Consider the following 16,897-nt stretch of genomic DNA (forward strand, 5'->3'; position numbering starts at 1 on the left):
CATCCAAACTACTGGGCCATGAAACCTTGTGTCTGGAAATCTCTCAGCAACTGCTAAGGGGGAGTATTGTGGGCATGCTCTGTGATCTGTGCAGAGGCCATTGTGCAGGGAGAAGGAGGAGAGCTGGTAGCAGTACATATAGACTTCTATAGGAGAGTGTTATTGGCCTGCTCTATAGAGAGGACGTTGTGCAGGGTGGAGAAGGAGGTGAGCTGTGACATTAAATATAGATTTCTGTGAGAGAATGGTATTGGCCTGCTCTATGCAGAGGACATTTTGCAGGGAGGAGGAGGAGGAGAGCTGGTAACAGTACATATAGAAGTCTATGAGAGAGTGTAACGGGACTGCTCTGTGCAGAGGTCATTGTGCAGAGAGGAGGTGAGCTGTGAGATCACATATAGACTTGTATGGAAGAGTAAAAGCATGGTGTAACAGCAGAATAGTGACCACAGCTCTGGGGGTTACTGATGTATAAGACACGATGTAACAGCAGAATAGTGACTGCAGCTCTGGAGGTGACTGAAGTATAAGACATGATATAACAGAAGAATAGTGACTGCAGCTCTGGAGGTGGCTGCAGCATAAGACATGATAGAAGAATAGTGACTGCAGCTCTGGAAGCAACTGGAATATAAGACATAATGTAATAGCAGAATAGTGACTGCAGCTCTGGAGGTGACTTAAGTACAAGACATGATGTAACAGTAGAATAGTAACTGCAGCTCTGGAGGTGGCTGGAGCATAAGATATGATATAATAGATGAATAGTGACTGCAGCTCTGGAGGTGACTTAAGTATAAGGTACAATGTAACAGCAGAATAGTGACTGCAGCTCTGGAGATGACTGGAGTTTAAGGTATGATGTAACAGCAGATTAGTGACTGCAGCTCTGGAGGTGACTGGAGTATAAGATACGATGTAACAGCAGAATAGTGACTTCAGGTCTGGAGATGACTGGAGTGTCAGACATGATATTATTATTATTTATTATTATAGCACCATTTATTGCATGGCGCTTTACAAGTGAAAGAGGGTATACGTACAACAATCATTAACAGTACAAGACAGACTGGTATAGGAGGAGAGAAGACCCTGCCCGCGAGGGCTCACAGTCTACAGGGAATGGGTGATGGTACAATAGGTGAGGACAGAGCTGGTTGCGCAGTGGTCTACTGGGCTGAGGGCTATTGTAGGTTGTAGGCTTGTTGGAAGAGGTGGGTCTTGAGGTTCCTCTTGAAGCTTTCCACGGTAGTGGAGAGTCTGATGTGCTGCTGAGGTAGAGCGTTCCAGAGTATGGGGGATGCACGGGAGAAATCCTGTACACGATTGTGGGAAGAGGAGATAAGAGAGGAGCAGAGAAGGAGATCTTGTGAGGATCTAAGGTTGCGTGCAAGTAGGTACTGGGAGAGTAGGTCACAGATGTAAGGAGGAGACAGGTTGTGGATGGCTTTGTATGTCATGGTTAATGTTTTGAACTGGAGTCGTTGGGCGATGGGAAGCCAGTGAAGGGATTGGCAGAGTGGCGAGGCTGGGGAGTAGCGAGGGGAGAGGTGGATTAAGCGGGCTGCAGAGTTTAGGATAGATTGGAGGGGTGCAAGAGTGTTGGAAGGGAGGCCAGAGAGCAGGAGGTTGCAGTAGTCGAGGCGGGAGATGATGAGGGCATGCACTAATGTTTTTGCAGATTCTTGGTTAAGAAAAGCACGGATCCGGGAGATATTTTTGAGTTGTAATCGGCATGAGTTGAAGAGGGCTTGGATGTGTGGCTTGAAGGATAGAGCAGAGTCGAGGGTCACTCCAAGGCAACGATCTTGTGAGACTGGGGTGAGTGAGCAGCCATCAAGTTTGATGTAAAGGCTTGTTGGAGGAGATGAGTGAGGAGGAGGAAAGACAATAAACTCTGTTTTGTCCATGTTAAGTTTTAGGAATCGTGCAGAGAAGAAGGATGAAATAGCAGACAAACATTGTGGGATTTTGGTTAGTAGAGAGGTAATGTCAGGTCCAGAGAGGTAGATCTGTGTGTCATCGGCATAGAGATGATACTGGAGGCCGTGGGACTCTATGAGCTGTCCCAAGCCGAAGGTGTAGATGGAGAACAGCAGGGGTCCAAGAACTGAGCCTTGAGGGACACCGACAGAAGGGGGCGAGATGAGGAAATGGTGTGAGAATGGGAGACGCTGAAAGTTCGGTCGGTTAGGTATGAGGAGATCCAAGATAGGGCCAAGTCTGTGATGCCCAGAGATGAGAGAATCTGTAGTAGGAGGGAATGGTCTACTGTGTCGAAGGCAGAGGACAGGTCCAGGAGGAGGAGGATAGAGTAGTGTCGCTTGGCTTTGGCGGTTAGTGGATCATTGGTGACTTTGGTTAGGGCAGTTTCGGTAGAATGATGTGGTCGGAAGCCAGATTGAAGCCGGTCAAAGAGGGAGCAGGAGGAGAGGTATGAGGACAATTCAAGATGGACATGCTGTTCCAGTAGTTTTGAGGCGTAGGGGAGAAGGGATATGGGGCGATAGTTTGACACAGAGGATGGGTCAAGGGAGGGCTTTTTGAGGATGGGTGTAATAGAGGCATGTTTAAAGCATGAAGGGAATACACCACTTGCTAGTGATAGGTTGAAGAGATGGGTTAGGGCTGGAATGAGGACTGCGGTGATGTTGGGGATGAGGTGCGATGGGAGCGGGTCCAGTGCACAGGTGGTTAGATGTGATCTTGAGAGTAGAGTGGAAAGATTGTTTTCTGTCATGGTGGAGAAGCTGGATTTGGAGGAAGAGGGATGAGTAGCTATGATGAGGGGCTGTGGTGATTGTGGGCCAAAGCTTGCTCTGATGTTGTCAATCTTCTGCTTGAAGAAAGAGGCAAAGTCTTCAGCTGAGATGAGAGGAGAGGGAGGTGGTGCCGGAGGACGGAGGAGAGAATTGAAAGTGTTGAATAGCTGTTTAGGGTTGTGAGAGAAAGAAGATATGAGGGATGAGAAGTAGGTTTGTTTTGCAGCAGTGAGTGTGGACTTGAAAGTGGTCAGGGACTCTTTATATGCAATGAAGTGCTCAGTGGAATGAGACCTCTTCCATCTGCGCTCAGCAATTCTGGAAGCCCGTCTAAGTTCTTTAGTCTGCCTCGTGTGCCAGGGTTGCCTGTTGATTGTGCGGGTTTTGGTGTGTGTGAGGGGAGCGGCTGATTCGAGAGCTGCAGAGATTGTAGTGTTGTATAAATTTGCAGCAGCATCTGCATCATGTAGAAATGCAATGTCAGTGAGGGGGAGAAGGGACTGAGAAAGGGCGTGTAAATCAATGTGTTTGATATTTCTGCGAGGGTGTGAGAATTTGTGGAGGGGGGGTTGCATACTTGGAGAAGAGAGGGAAGAGAATGTGAGTAGGTTGTGGTCGGACAGGGGGAGAGGCGAGTTAGAGAGGTTAGATAGGGAACAGAGGCGAGTGAAGATGAGGTCCAGCGTGTGGCCATCTTTGTGAGTAGCTGCAGAAGACCATTGGGTGAGGCTGAAGGAGGAAGCGAGTGTTAGAAGTTTGGAGACAGATGAGTGGGAAGTGTCAATGGGGATATTGAAATCACCCATGATGATGGTGGGGATGTCGGTGGAAAGAAAGTGTAGTAGCCAGGTGGTGAAATTATCAAAAAAGGCAGTGGCTGGCCCTGGAGGGCGGTAAATGACAGCCAGTTGAAGTTTGCAGGGGGCATAGATGCGTACGGAGTGCACCTCAAAAGATGGGAGAATAACAGAGGGTGGTAGTGGAATTGGTGTAAAGGAGGATTGGTCGGACAGGAGCAAACCAACTCCTCCACCATGCTTGTTGCTGGGGCTGTGAGAGAGTTGGAGACCGCCATATGAAAGTGCAGCAGGAGAGGCTGTGTCAGAGGGGGTGAGCCAGGTTTCTGTGATGGCGAGGAAGGAGAGTTTATTAGTGATGAACAGATCATGAATATAGGATAGTTTGTTGCAGACAGAGCGAGCGTTCCATAGAGCTCCTGTTAGTGGGACTGGAGGAGCGGGGGCTGGGTGAATGGGTATGAGGTTAGCGAGGTTGCGGAAATTTGTGTTAGATTGTGGATGAGGGTTTGAAGTGACAATAGGGATGTGGTGAGGAGGACTAGGATTTGAAGCAATAGCCCCAGCAGTGAGGAGAAGCAGTGAGAGTGTTAGTAGGTGGGAGCAGGAGAGGCCATGAGATGGACGTGTGCGTCTGGAGACACTGGGTGAAATGTGGAGGAAAATATCTGAGGGGAAGGTGAGATGGGTGGGGAGGATGGAGGGAGAGATGAATAGTTCATTACTGGCTTTAGGGATCAGAGGGGGCAGTAAAAAGTGAAGTATTATAGGGGTGAGAGTGAATAGAAACACAAACATTGTTTACAGTGACTATGTATGCTGTTACCTTCCGGTCACTTCCGGCCCAATTCTGGCCTAATTCAATGCATCATACTTATATGGTGCATATGTGGCGCCCCAGGACCTGGTCGCCACAACAGCATTGCCCTCCCAAAGGGTTAATGCTGAGCCTGGAGGTAATTGGGAGATCTATTGGCCAGTAAGTTAACACCCAACACAGTTCTCCCTCCGGCCAGCAGGGGGAGCTCTGAACCTGGAACTTCAGGGAGCATTCCTTAAAGAAGTTGTCCAGTTACCAAAACTGATTTTTTTTTTCTGATAAATCCTGCTAATATGTGCCCCTCAACACATCTATTATGTTTTTTCAGCAAAATTACCTTTCATTGTGCACTAGCAGCACATGCTCATTGCTGGCTCCAGCTCTGATGGGGTTAATCTCTCCTCTGACTTCCTGTGTTCAGTTCCTACAAGTCCCAGAATTCTTTGTGGCTCTAGGGCGGTGTCTGGCTTATCTAACACACCCATTGTGTCTAATACACCCACTCTGCCCCACCCAAACCCTCCTCCCTGCCTCTTCCCAGTGGATGTGCACTCAGAGAAATCACAGATACAGCAGCTCTGCACAGCCAGGGGAAGAAAGTGTGTGCGCGTGTATATACAGTGTGTGTGTGCGTATATACAGTGTGTGTGTATATACAGTGTGTGTGCGTATATACAGTGTGTATGTGTATATATACAGTGTGTGAGTGAGTGTGTATGTGAGTGTGTATGTCATACTCACCTGTCTGCAGGGTCCGGGTGCCATGCCTGCTTCCAGCCCCTGTCTCGGTCCCGCCGCTTCGGCTGTGTGCAGTCTCCCCGGTGCATGCACGAAGCTTGCAGGACCTGGCCGTGGATCACCTGATGCAGTCACCTGACGCATCAGCTGATCGTAGTCTCGCCGGCTTTTTCTTGCCCGGCCGGCTATCAGCTGATCCTGCCGTCAGGGGACTTCATCAGCTGATTACCGGCAGCTCCTGCAGTGATGGGCCAGGATCAGACTCCGCTCCAGGAGCTGCCGGTAATCAGCACAGACGTGAGTATTTATTTATTTTTTTTTTTTTTGCACTGATGCATCTGCTGATTGTATAATCGGCTTTTATACAATCAGCTGATGTATGATGTGATTCACATCCTTTATCCTGACACATCATCTGATCGCTTTGCCTTCCTTCCAGCAAACCGATCAGATGATATTGGATCCGGATTGGACGGCGCGGGACCCTGACCCAGGATTACTGCGGAGGGGGGTTTATTTCAATAAAGATGGAGTCACTAATTGTGTTGTGTTTTATTTCTAATAAAAATATTTTTCTGTGTGTTGTGTTTTTTTTTTTTTTTTATCATTACTAGAAATTCATGGTGGCCATGTCTAATATTGGCGTGACACCATGAATTTCGGGCTTAGGGCTAGCTGATAATATACAGCTAGTCCTAACTCCATTATTACCCGGCTAGCCACCCGGCATCAGGGCAGCTGGAAGAGTTGGATACAGCGCCAGAAGATGGCGCTTCTATGAAAGCGCCATTTTCTGGGGTGGCTGCGGACTGCAATTCGCAGTGGGGGTGCCCAGAAAGCATGGGCACCCTTCACTGTGGATTCCAATCCCCAGCTGCCTAGTTGTACCCGGCTGGACACCAAAATTAGGCGAAGCTCACGTCATTTTTTTTTAAAATTATTTCATGAAATTCATGAAATAATTAAAAAAAAAAAAGGGCTTCTCTATATTTTTGGTTCCCAGCCGAGTACAACTAGGCAGCTGGGGGTTGGGGGCAGCCCGTACCTGCCTGCTGTACCCGGCTAGCATACAAAAATATGGCGAAGCCCACGTCATTTTTTTTTTCTTTTTGGGTAAAAAACTGCATACAGTCCTGGATGGAGGATGCTGAGCCTTGTAGTTCTGCAGCTGCTGTCTGCTCTCCTGCATACAATGAACATTTTGAATAAGGAAATGACATCAGACCTTTTTTATTTTTTTCATCAACAATCTTTAATGGCATTGTGCACTGATTAAAAACGCAGTGAGCAAAAACGCAGCAAAAAAGGCACCAAATCGCGGCAAAAACGTGACATGCAGCATCCGGTCACCTGCACTACAAGTGCCAGAGTGGAGAAAGATAGTGACATGCAGCACACTATGTGTCAGAGCAGAGCATGTCACTGTCTCCACTCCGCTGACCTCACAGCCCGTACACGCTGCGATGGATGCAGGGGGACACAGAACAAGTAATCGGCCGACACTGGAGTCATCTGATTACTTGGGATGAATTGAGCAGTAAAATGCTCTGGTGCTCGATGGGCGAAGCCCATGCCGTTTTTTTTAAAAAAAAATTAATTAAAAATAAAAAATAAAAAAAATCACATTTTTTGTGGGCTCCCGCTGCATTTTCTGTTGCTAAGGGTAACCAAAGCAGCTACTGGCTGCTAGCCCCCGCTGCTTGGTGTTACTTTCACTGGCAATAGAAATGCAGGGAAGCATTTTTTTTTATAAAGGTTTTTCCCTGAAAACGTTTTTAAGAAAATGACGTGGGCTTCGCCATATTTTTGTATGCTAGCCAGGTACAGCAGGCAGCTACGGGCTGCCCCCAACCCCCAGCTGCCTAGTTGTACCCGGCTGGGAACCAAAAATATAGAGAAGCCCTTTTTTTTTTTTTATTTCATGAATTTCATGAAATAATTAAAAAAAAAAATGACATGGGCTTCGCCGAATTTTTGAGTCCAGCCAGGTACAACTAGGCAGCTGGGGATTGGAATCCGCAGTGAAGGGTGCCCAAACTTTCTGGGCCCCCCGCTGCGAATTGCAGTCCACAGCCGCCCCAGAAAATGGCGCTTTTATAGAAGCGCCATCTTCTGGCGCTGTATCCAACTCTTCCAGTGGCCCTGGTGGCAGGTGGCACGCTGGGTAATAAGGGGTTAATACCAGCTATGTTTTACCCGCTGGTATAAAGCCCGAGATTCTAAATGTCAGGCCAAGGTTGACCTGGCCATTAAGAATCTCCAATAAAGGGTTAAAAAAAAAAAAGACCACACAGAGAAAAATACTTTATTAGAAATAAATACACAGACACAGTAGGGACTCCATGTTTATTACTCCCTCTCACCCCTCCACGATGGAGAGATTTCTGTACTGACCATGCCAGGAGAGAGCGAGGGAAAAGAGAGCGAGCGAGGGGGGGAGGAAAAGAAAGCGAGCGGGGGGGGGAAGAGAGCGAGCGGGGGGGGAAAGAGAGCGAGCGGGGGGGGAAAAGAGAGCGAGCGGGGGGGAGAAGAGAGCGAGGGGGGAGGAAAAGAGAGCGAGGGGGGAGGAAAAGAGAGCGAGGGGGGAGGAAAAGAGAGCGAGGGGGGAGGAAAAGAGAGCGAGGGGGGGGAAAAGAGAGCGAGGGGGGAGGAAAAAAAGAGAGCGAGGGGGGAGGAAAAAAAGAGAGCGCGGGAGGAAAAAAGAGCGCGGGAGGAAAAAAAGAGCGCGGGAGGAAAAAAAGAGAGCGCAGGGGGGAGGAAAAGAGAGCGCAGGGGGGAGGAAAAGAGAGCGCAGGGGGGAGGAAAAGAGAGCGCAGGGGGGAGGAAAAGCGAGCGGGGGGGGAAAAGAGAGCGAGCGGGGGGGAAAAGAGAGCGAGCGGGGGGGAAAAGAGAGCGAGCGGGGGGGAGAAGAGAGCGAGGGGGGAGGAAAAGAGAGCGAGGGGGGAGGAAAAGAGAGCGAGGGGGGAGGAAAAGAGAGCGAGGGGGGAGGAAAAGAGAGCGAGGGGGGAGGAAAAGAGAGCGCAGGGGGGAGGAAAAGAGAGCGCAGGGGGGAGGAAAAGAGAGCGCAGGGGGGAGGAAAAGAGAGCGAGGGGGGAGGAAAAGAGAGCGAGGGGGGAGGAAAAGAGCGAGGGGTGAGGAAAAAAGAGCGAGGGGGGAGGAAAAGAGAGCGCAGGGGGGAGGAAAAGAGAGCGAGGGGGGAAGAGAGCGAGGGAAAAGAGAGGGGAGGGGAGAGAGGGATAAGAGGGGAGAGAGGGATAAGAGGGGGGCAGAGAAGAGGGGGAAGAGGGGAGGGGGAGAAGAGTGGGGGGAGAGAAGAGAGTGGGGAAAGAACAGGGGGGGGGGGCAGAGGTGCTCTGTCACCAACTGTCTCCACTCTGTGACTTGTGGTGCAGGTGACAGAGTGCAGACAGTTGGTCCCATGCAGCAGGACAGATGGCAGAGCACAGCGGTGACATGCCTGTCAGTGTCCTGCTGCTGGGAGGAGCAGATGATCACACTGCCCGACACCGGCCGCTCTCCTGACATCGCAGCAGAGCGGGCGGGTGGACAGTGTGAGCACATACTTACGTGCAGGGGGGGATTCAGCTAAAGACCCCCCCTGTACTGCACCCTGGCGCCCCGTGTCTCAGCCTCTCTGCAGGACGCCGGCTCCACAGTGACGTCCTCCGGATCCTCCCCTCGATGCTGAGCTGTGACGTGCGGTAGTCACCGCCCACAGCCCTGTCACTCAATCTGAGTGGCGCCGGCATCCTGTGACGTACCCGTCTTGTTTGAGAGCCCGGAAATGCCGGGACGTCAGAGGATGCCGGCGGCCACAGCTCCAGGGGGTCATGTGACTGGCACTGAGCGTGCAGGATAGCGCCGCTCAGTGCCAGAACTGGAAACAGAAGGCAATGGAGAAGACGCCTAGAAAGGTAAGTATAGCTCATACAGAAAATAAAAAAAATGGGTGAACCACCCCTTTAAGTCTGGCTGAAGGGAGGAAGTGGTGGTTAGTCTGGAGACAGGAGTGAAAGAGGACAGACGAAGAGTAGTGCTGCCTTGTGGAACTGGGGCCTAGAGCTGGAATAGCTTGGCCCAGTGAAGCAAGAGGTGCAGAGAGGCACAGAGGAGACTCGGACATCGGAGTCTGTGGTTGCCAGGGCATAAAATCCATCCCTGGTGGCTGAATCCGGAGGGCAGGGGAGCTGCAAGCCCCTGGCCCAGAAGCAAACTGAGGGTACAGCTGCATCCCAAGGGCCTGGTGTGGACTCCAGCAGTGAAGCACCAGAGAGGCCTGCGCAGTCTACCACACAGAAAAAGGGACGAACCACCGGTCCCAGCAGCAAGAGGGCAATTGCTAACCCAAAGTGCAGTGTCCTAAACAGCAAAGAAAGATTAAGGAGTAGGCCTCATACTCAACTGGCCAAAGATCACCCCAGGCACTTCCAGGCCGGCCGGACCATCTTTACCATCTGTGACGGTCTCCCTGGACTAAACTTCTGCCGAGTAAAAGAGGAGAAGGTAAAGAGACTACTGTTTGTGCCTGTTTCTTTCATTGCTTGTCGGCCCTGCACCGTGCTAGTCACACAACACCATAGACTTCCACAAGCACCAACTGTGTCCCGGGGCACCGCTCCACCTGTGGGGAGCAGTACCATCATTGCTGCCACTTCATCACCCTGGAGGCCTTACACAGCAGCGGCGGCTTAATAGCCGCATACCACAGGTGGCGTCACGAACACAAACTTAAAGTCATCAGCCACATATTCTACTGACACCCACCAGGGCCACGGAGCCGGGCCCAGCCACCACTGACCACCACCGGACTAGTCCGGCCCGGCACCGGGTGTCCCATAGCCCTGGGGTGGGCGAGTCAACTTTTGGCGTCACGAACAGGATTTCGTGCCCGGTCCCACCGGGTACTGTGCGCCTGCAGGAATTGTGCTTAAAAGACTGTGTACTGGTTGTAAATTGCCGCCGCCATTAGCCGCGCCGAGCGCAGGAAGAAGGGGGGCGTGCCTGACAAAGAGCGCGAAGGGAGCGCGCCATCAGAGCAGAGCGCTGTTAACCCCGCGCGACCCAGAAGAAAATTTGAAAAGTGAACGGAGCCTGGTAAGGTTCACTAAGGGGGAGGAAGATGTCCGACTCAGAGGGAGAGCAGGTGGCTGCCATCGCCCAAGGCGCCGCAGCACCGGCCGAAGCAGTCCCAGTCGCCGTCGCCCCAGCCCCCACTGTAGCGCCGGTAATGCCGATCACCATGCCGTACATACCGGGAGCAGAATGGCTGCCGCAGTACTCCGGGGAGTCCCATACCTTGAGTGACTTCAGAGAAAGCCTGCACAGCTTATTCCGGGTGTATCCGCTGACTGAGAGCCAGAAGGTGGGCATATTAATGGGGCAGCTAGCCGGCGCAGCCCAGCGTGAAGCGAAGTCCTGGCCTGATACAGATAAAGGGACAGCAGCCCAGATACTGGCCAAGCTAAAGAGTACTTTTGACACCCGAACCGCAGCAGAGATAAAGATGAGATTCTTTGGGTGCAAGCAGCGGGCCACAGACAGCATAAGGGACTATGCCTTAAACCTGCAAGAGGCCCTGAAAGCAGTTAAACAGGTGGACCCAGAGAGTGTGCGTGAAGGAGACAAACTCCTAACCGAGCAGTTCATAGAGGGGCTCCTGTCAGATGCCCACAGGACCCAGCTGCGTATCCTGGTCCTGCAGAACCCTGCTCTGGACTTTGCAAAGTTTAAGGACCAGGCCATCAGGGTACTGAGAGAATCTACACCGAATGACCCAGTACCCCTCCGGCCTCTTGCTATCACGTACCCCGGGGTGGTGCATGCAACACGAGCTGCTGCGGGGGCTGAGGCGCAGTCCTTGGATAAGGATCCCGCTGCAGAGCTCAGACAGCAGGTCCAGGAGCTGACCAAGACTGTAGCTGCCCTTGCCAAGACCGTGCAGTCTCTACAAGTGACCCCATCGCCTGCAAGAATCAAGTTGGCCTCCAGCCCAGATGACGTCCCATGGATGCGACAGAGGAGGATTCCGCCGACCCGAGGCAGAGACACAGACCGGTATGATTCAACAGGACAACCGATCTGCCGCCGCTGCAGTCAGGCGGGCCACATTGCAAGATACTGTCCTTTAAATGGGCTGAGCCTGGGGCCAGGAGCCAACCCCCAGGTGTAAGGAAGCCCGGCTCAACCTCCAGCCGCAGCAAGTATGTGGGAGGACGACCGGTCCTTCCCATTGTGCTGGATGGGATCCCTTTGAATGCCCTCCTGGATACGGGGTCCCAGGTAACAACCATCCCCCACAAACTGTACAAAAGATATTGGGCTGATTCAGACATTGACCATGGCCCAGATGATGATTTAACAATTGTGGCCAGTAATGGTCAGCCCTTACCTCAAATTGGGTATAAAGAAGTAACCATTAAAGTGGGGCGGGTAGAATTGCCATGTCAGGGGATGATAATTGTAGATATTGATCGCAAAGAATCTGACCCACTGCTAACCATTGGTACAAATGTGATAGAAAATTGTATTGCCGAAGTGATAATTTTGTTGCAACAGGCGTCTGAAACTGCCAGCTCCGGGCAGCAGCGTGTCCTACAGAGGGAGATCAGAGCCCTGATGAGGAGGCAGCAAGTAGAGCTGGCCGGAGGAGAAATTGGCAGTGTGAGGGTAAGTGACCCCCTCCCCATTGCAATACCCCCAAGAAGTGAAATGTTGATATGGTGTTGGGCAGCAATAGGCCTCAAGGGTCAGGATTACCATGCCTTGGTAGAACCGGTGTATTCAGACAGTAGGCCTGGAGTCCTGGTAGCCAGAGGGGTAGCGGACGTCCGCAAGGGGAGAGTGCCCGTCCGTGTCTTGAATTGTGGGGAGGAGGAGGCCAAATTGCCCCGGTACGCCACTGTAGCAAAACTGTACACTGTCAGCAACAATACCATCAAAGCAGTGGAACCCTTGATCCCGTCCGACCAGGCGGAAGACAATGGCTCCAAGGGGCAGCTGGAAGACTGGTGCCAAAAATTACATGTAGGCACCGACTCCACCCCCTCGCACCAAAAGCATGGGGTTTACCGGGTGGTACAGGAGTACGAGCGGGTCTTCAGCAAACACCCCCTAGATTTTGGGCAGGTGAAAGGGGTTAAACATCAAATCCCCACGGGTGATCATCATCCCATTAAAGAGAGATACCGCCCTGTACCCCCCACAAGCACCAACTGTGTCCCGGGGCACCGCTCCACCTGTGGGGAGCAGTACCATCATTGCTGCCACTTCATCACCCCGGAGGCCTTACACAGCAGCGGCGGCTTAATAGCCGCATACCACAGGTGGCGTCACGAACACAAACTTAAAGTCATCAGCCACATATTCTACTGACACCCACCAGGGCCACGGAGCCGGGCCCAGCCACCACTGACCACCACCGGACTAGTCCGGCCCGGCACCGGGTGTCCCATAGCCCTGGGGTGGGCGAGTCACATACTTGTATTGGTGCATAACAACAGACTTATGTGCGCAGCTCTGGAGGTGACTGGAGTAGAGATTTCACACCAGGGCCCGGGAGTTTCCGCCTTTTGTTACAATGTCACATTTTCAAAAAACTGCCATCAATATGGTCCACACACACAAGAAGGACAAGTTCTGTCATCCTGGATCCATTTAAGTTCCTTCTGCAGAAGGAGGTAGTGAGTCCTGAGCTCGCAAGATGGTGATAGCAGTAATAATGATAGGGTTAATGATGATTATAATTATAGTAGTGATGGGGCTGATATTACTGGTGATAATGGAAGTGAGGGGCCATGGTGATACACATTGTCTCTAGCCGAATCCTGCAGCAGCTTCTCTGGGCTGAAAGTGCATAAAGGTGATCACATCCAGCAAATGTCAGGGACCACCCGACCCCTGATCATAGCCCCAGGCCCAGTGCAGCAAAGCAGAAGTGATAACCACGCTGCGGCTAAATACAGTCAGAGATCTCACATGACCTTGAATCAGCTACCACAGACCTTTAAAACCAAAAGTACGGTGCTCAAAATATCCTAAAACTGCTGTACAGGAAAAGACCACCACCCCATAAGCTCTTCTGCATAGTTTCACTGCAGTGACTGTGCACATACAATACTTATTATGGATTATACTGCAAGTTCTCCTCTTTTATATTTTAAAATTAGTAATATAGCAAAATACCAGAGGTAGTCCACAGTAATCACAACAAATTAGCTGGACCAGTTACGGAGCTTTAGAAAAAATTCATATACATAAAACATAACTTTTAATTCATACAAGGAATAAAAGTGAACTGAAATTCACTAGTGAGAATGAAAACCAGAGGTGCCAATAGTCCAATCATTCGGACCATATCAGGCTGAGGGCACAGTTAATAGGCCCAGACGTACGGTCTGTCTCAGCTTACTCCAGGCAAGGTGAGTTAGAACACTCAAACCTTCTAACAAACCAGTCAGCTAAGAAATAGGTGCACACACAGAAAAAATTCCAATCAAAGCCCCCTTTAGGGAGGGGGAGGGGTTTCACCAGTGTGTCACAGGCAGTTATACTGGTACCTAAGTAAAGCCATAAAAGGATCCCACGTCATATGGGAACGGTCTTACCAGGTCCAGGAATTAATATCAGGCATACAAACAGGGTACCGGCTCTTGAGGGGGGGTTGTCAACCAGCACATCAAATCCCATACATGCCAGGAAACCCGTATCAGGCATATGGATGGATCTTCCCACTCCCAAAGTTTCACAAACAGATCATCAGGGGAGTCCAAGTGGGATGTCAAAACGGGCTGTTGCTAAGTGTCATCATAACACAACAGTCCATGAATGCCCAGGTCACTAAGAAGAAATATAGAAATAAACAAGGGGTAAGCCCTGGAAACTACCTGCCAGGCCGTAGTCATCAAGCCCCATGGTTCAAAAGACTCACCGCACTATGGCGTATATCCAGACCTATTTCGAAGTTGCCGCGCTCGGCGCCTAGACGGACGCTCCATATATAGCCCAGCGCATGCGCAGTAAGGTCAGAATTATCATGACGCGTACTCCCAGAAGACCGCTGGACCGGAAGTACCGCGTCATCCACATCCGCGTCACAAAGAGAAACACAGCAACCACTGCCTGGTGTCGTCATATCCAGGTGAGTGGAACGCAAGCTACCCTCCCACAGAGATGCATATGGCGTCACCATAGCAATATGGACGCCACTTGTGATAGCCGCAAAGTACATTATAGATATCGGGCATGGAGGTACTAGGCCTCAAAATGCCGGTATTAATCAGTATAGTCATCGGTCAGGCAGTTTTATCAGAGGGGGCCTAGGCATATTTGGCCACCAGGGTGTTTGACAGAAAACATATATATATATATATATATATATATATATATATTATTGCTCTAATTAAGAAGGGAATTGAAATGGGATTTTTTGCACAGAGAGGGCACCGAGGGGACCATAGGGCTAAGCAATACAGCCACAACGATGTTCAGCAGAGCGTACAAATCGACATGCAGTCTGGAGGAAGGGAAAGAATTCAAAAACTCCAAGGGCAACAAAACATTCTCCGTGAGGTCACTTATAACCTATAAGTCAAAAGGGGTGGTGTATAGGGTTAGTTGTGGCTGTGGCAAATTGTACGTGGGCAAGACTATCAGGGAGCTGAGACGTAGAGTGGGGGAACACAAGAATGACATCATCAAGAAAAACGACACACCAGTGGCGAGACATTTTAATGCTTTCCATAATGGCGACCTGGGAAGCTTTAAAATAATGGGCATTGACTTAATTCATCCCCCACTGCGTGGTGGGAACTGGGATAAGGTCATCCTCCAGAAGAAATGCTTCTGGATTTTTAGCCTGGACACCATGGCTCCGGCGGGATTAAATGAATCCCTTTCCTTTACCCCTTTTTTAGGAGCACCTTAGAAGTAGGGTACTTGTTAGAAGGGTCAGCCGACGCCCGAGTGGGGGCACCATAAGCGCAGGACTGGTAGGGTGCTGACCCCCACATGTTAGGTAGGGATACCTCTCTATAAGGGACAGTCCGCAGTGTGCACCTTAGATAAACTAAACCCCACCCCCGCTGCATTGTTTACTCTATTATAACTTTCTAGACTCCCTCTGTATTGCCCTTTTGATCACTTCCTGGGATGTTGCTTCTGACTGCGTACCGCGTAAATGATGTTTTGTCTGCTGAACATCGTTGTGGCTGTATTGCTTAGCCCTATGGTCCCCTCGGTGCCCTCTGTGCAAAAAATCCCGTTTCAATTCCCTTTTTAATTAGAACAATAATATATATATATGTTTTCTGTCAAACACCCTGGTGGCCACATATGCCTAGGCCCCCTCTGATAAAACTGCCTGACCGATGACTATACTGATTAATACCGGCATTTTGAGGCCTTGTACCTCCATGGCCGATATCTATAATGTACTTTGCGGCTATCACAAGTGGCGTCCATATTGCTATGGTGACGCCATATGCATCTCTGTGGGAGGGTAGCTTGCGTTCCACTCACCTGGATATGACGACACCAGGCAGTGGTTGCTGTGTTTCTCTTTGTGACGCGGCTGTGGATGACGCGGTACTTCCGGTCCAGCGGTCTTCTGGGAGTACGCGTCATGATAATTCTGACCTTACTGCGCATGCGCTGGGCTATATATGGAGCGTCCGTCTGGGCGCCGAGCGCGGCAACTTCGAAATAGGTCTGGATATACGCCATAGTGCGGTGAGTCTTTTGAACCATGGGGCTTGATGACTACGGCCTGGCAGGTAGTTTCCAGGGCTTACCCCTTGTTTATTTCTATATTTCTTCTTAGTGACCTGGGCATTCATGGACTGTTGCGTTATGATGACACTTAGCAACAGCCCGTTTTGACATCCCACTTGGACTCCCCTGATGATCTGTTTGTGAAACGTTGGGAGTGGGAAGATCCATCCATATGCCTGATACGGGTTTCCTGGCATGTATGGGATTTGATGTGCTGGTTGACAGCCCCCCTCAAGAGCCGGTACCCTATTTGTATGCCTGATATTAATTCCGGGACCTGGTAAGACCGTTCCCATATGACGTGGGATCCTTTTATGGCTTTACTTAGGTACCAGTATAACTGCCTGTGACACACTGGTGAAACCCCTCCCCCTCCCTAAAGGGGGCTTTGATTGGAATTTTTTCTGTGTGCACCTATTTCTTTCTCAGCTGACTGGTTTGTTAGAAGGTTTGAGTGATTCTAACTCACCTTGCCTGGAGTAAGCTGAGACAGACCGTACTTCTGGGCCTATTAACTGTGCCCTCAGCCTGATATGGTCCGAATGATTGGACTATTGGCACCTCTGGTTTTAATTCTCACTAGTGAATTTCAGTTCACTTTTATTCCTTGTATGAATTAAAAGTTATGTTTTATGTATATGAATTTTTTCTAAAGCTCCGTAACTGGTCCAGATATTTTAAAATTAGCAAAAAAGGAAAATGAGCCATTGCAAAAGTTTGGGCACCCTCTATGGTTAGTACCTAGTAGCCCCCCCTATTGGCAAGTACCACGGCTTGTAAACACTTTTTGTAGCAGTCAAGGGTCTTTTAATTCTTGTTTGAGGGATTTTCATTCACTACAGTTCTGTGAGATTCCTGGCGCGTCTTGCATGCACTGCTCTCTTGAGGTCTAGCCACAGATTTTCAATGATGGTCAGATCAGGTGACTGTGAGGGACCATTGTAAAACCTTCAGCTTGCGCCTTTTGAGGTCCTCTATGGTGGATTTTGACATGTGGAGGATTATTATCCATT

The sequence above is a fragment of the Anomaloglossus baeobatrachus genome, chromosome 8 (genome assembly GCF_048569485.1).
Source record: "Anomaloglossus baeobatrachus isolate aAnoBae1 chromosome 8, aAnoBae1.hap1, whole genome shotgun sequence".
In the NCBI taxonomy this organism is placed as follows: domain Eukaryota; kingdom Metazoa; phylum Chordata; class Amphibia; order Anura; family Aromobatidae; genus Anomaloglossus; species Anomaloglossus baeobatrachus.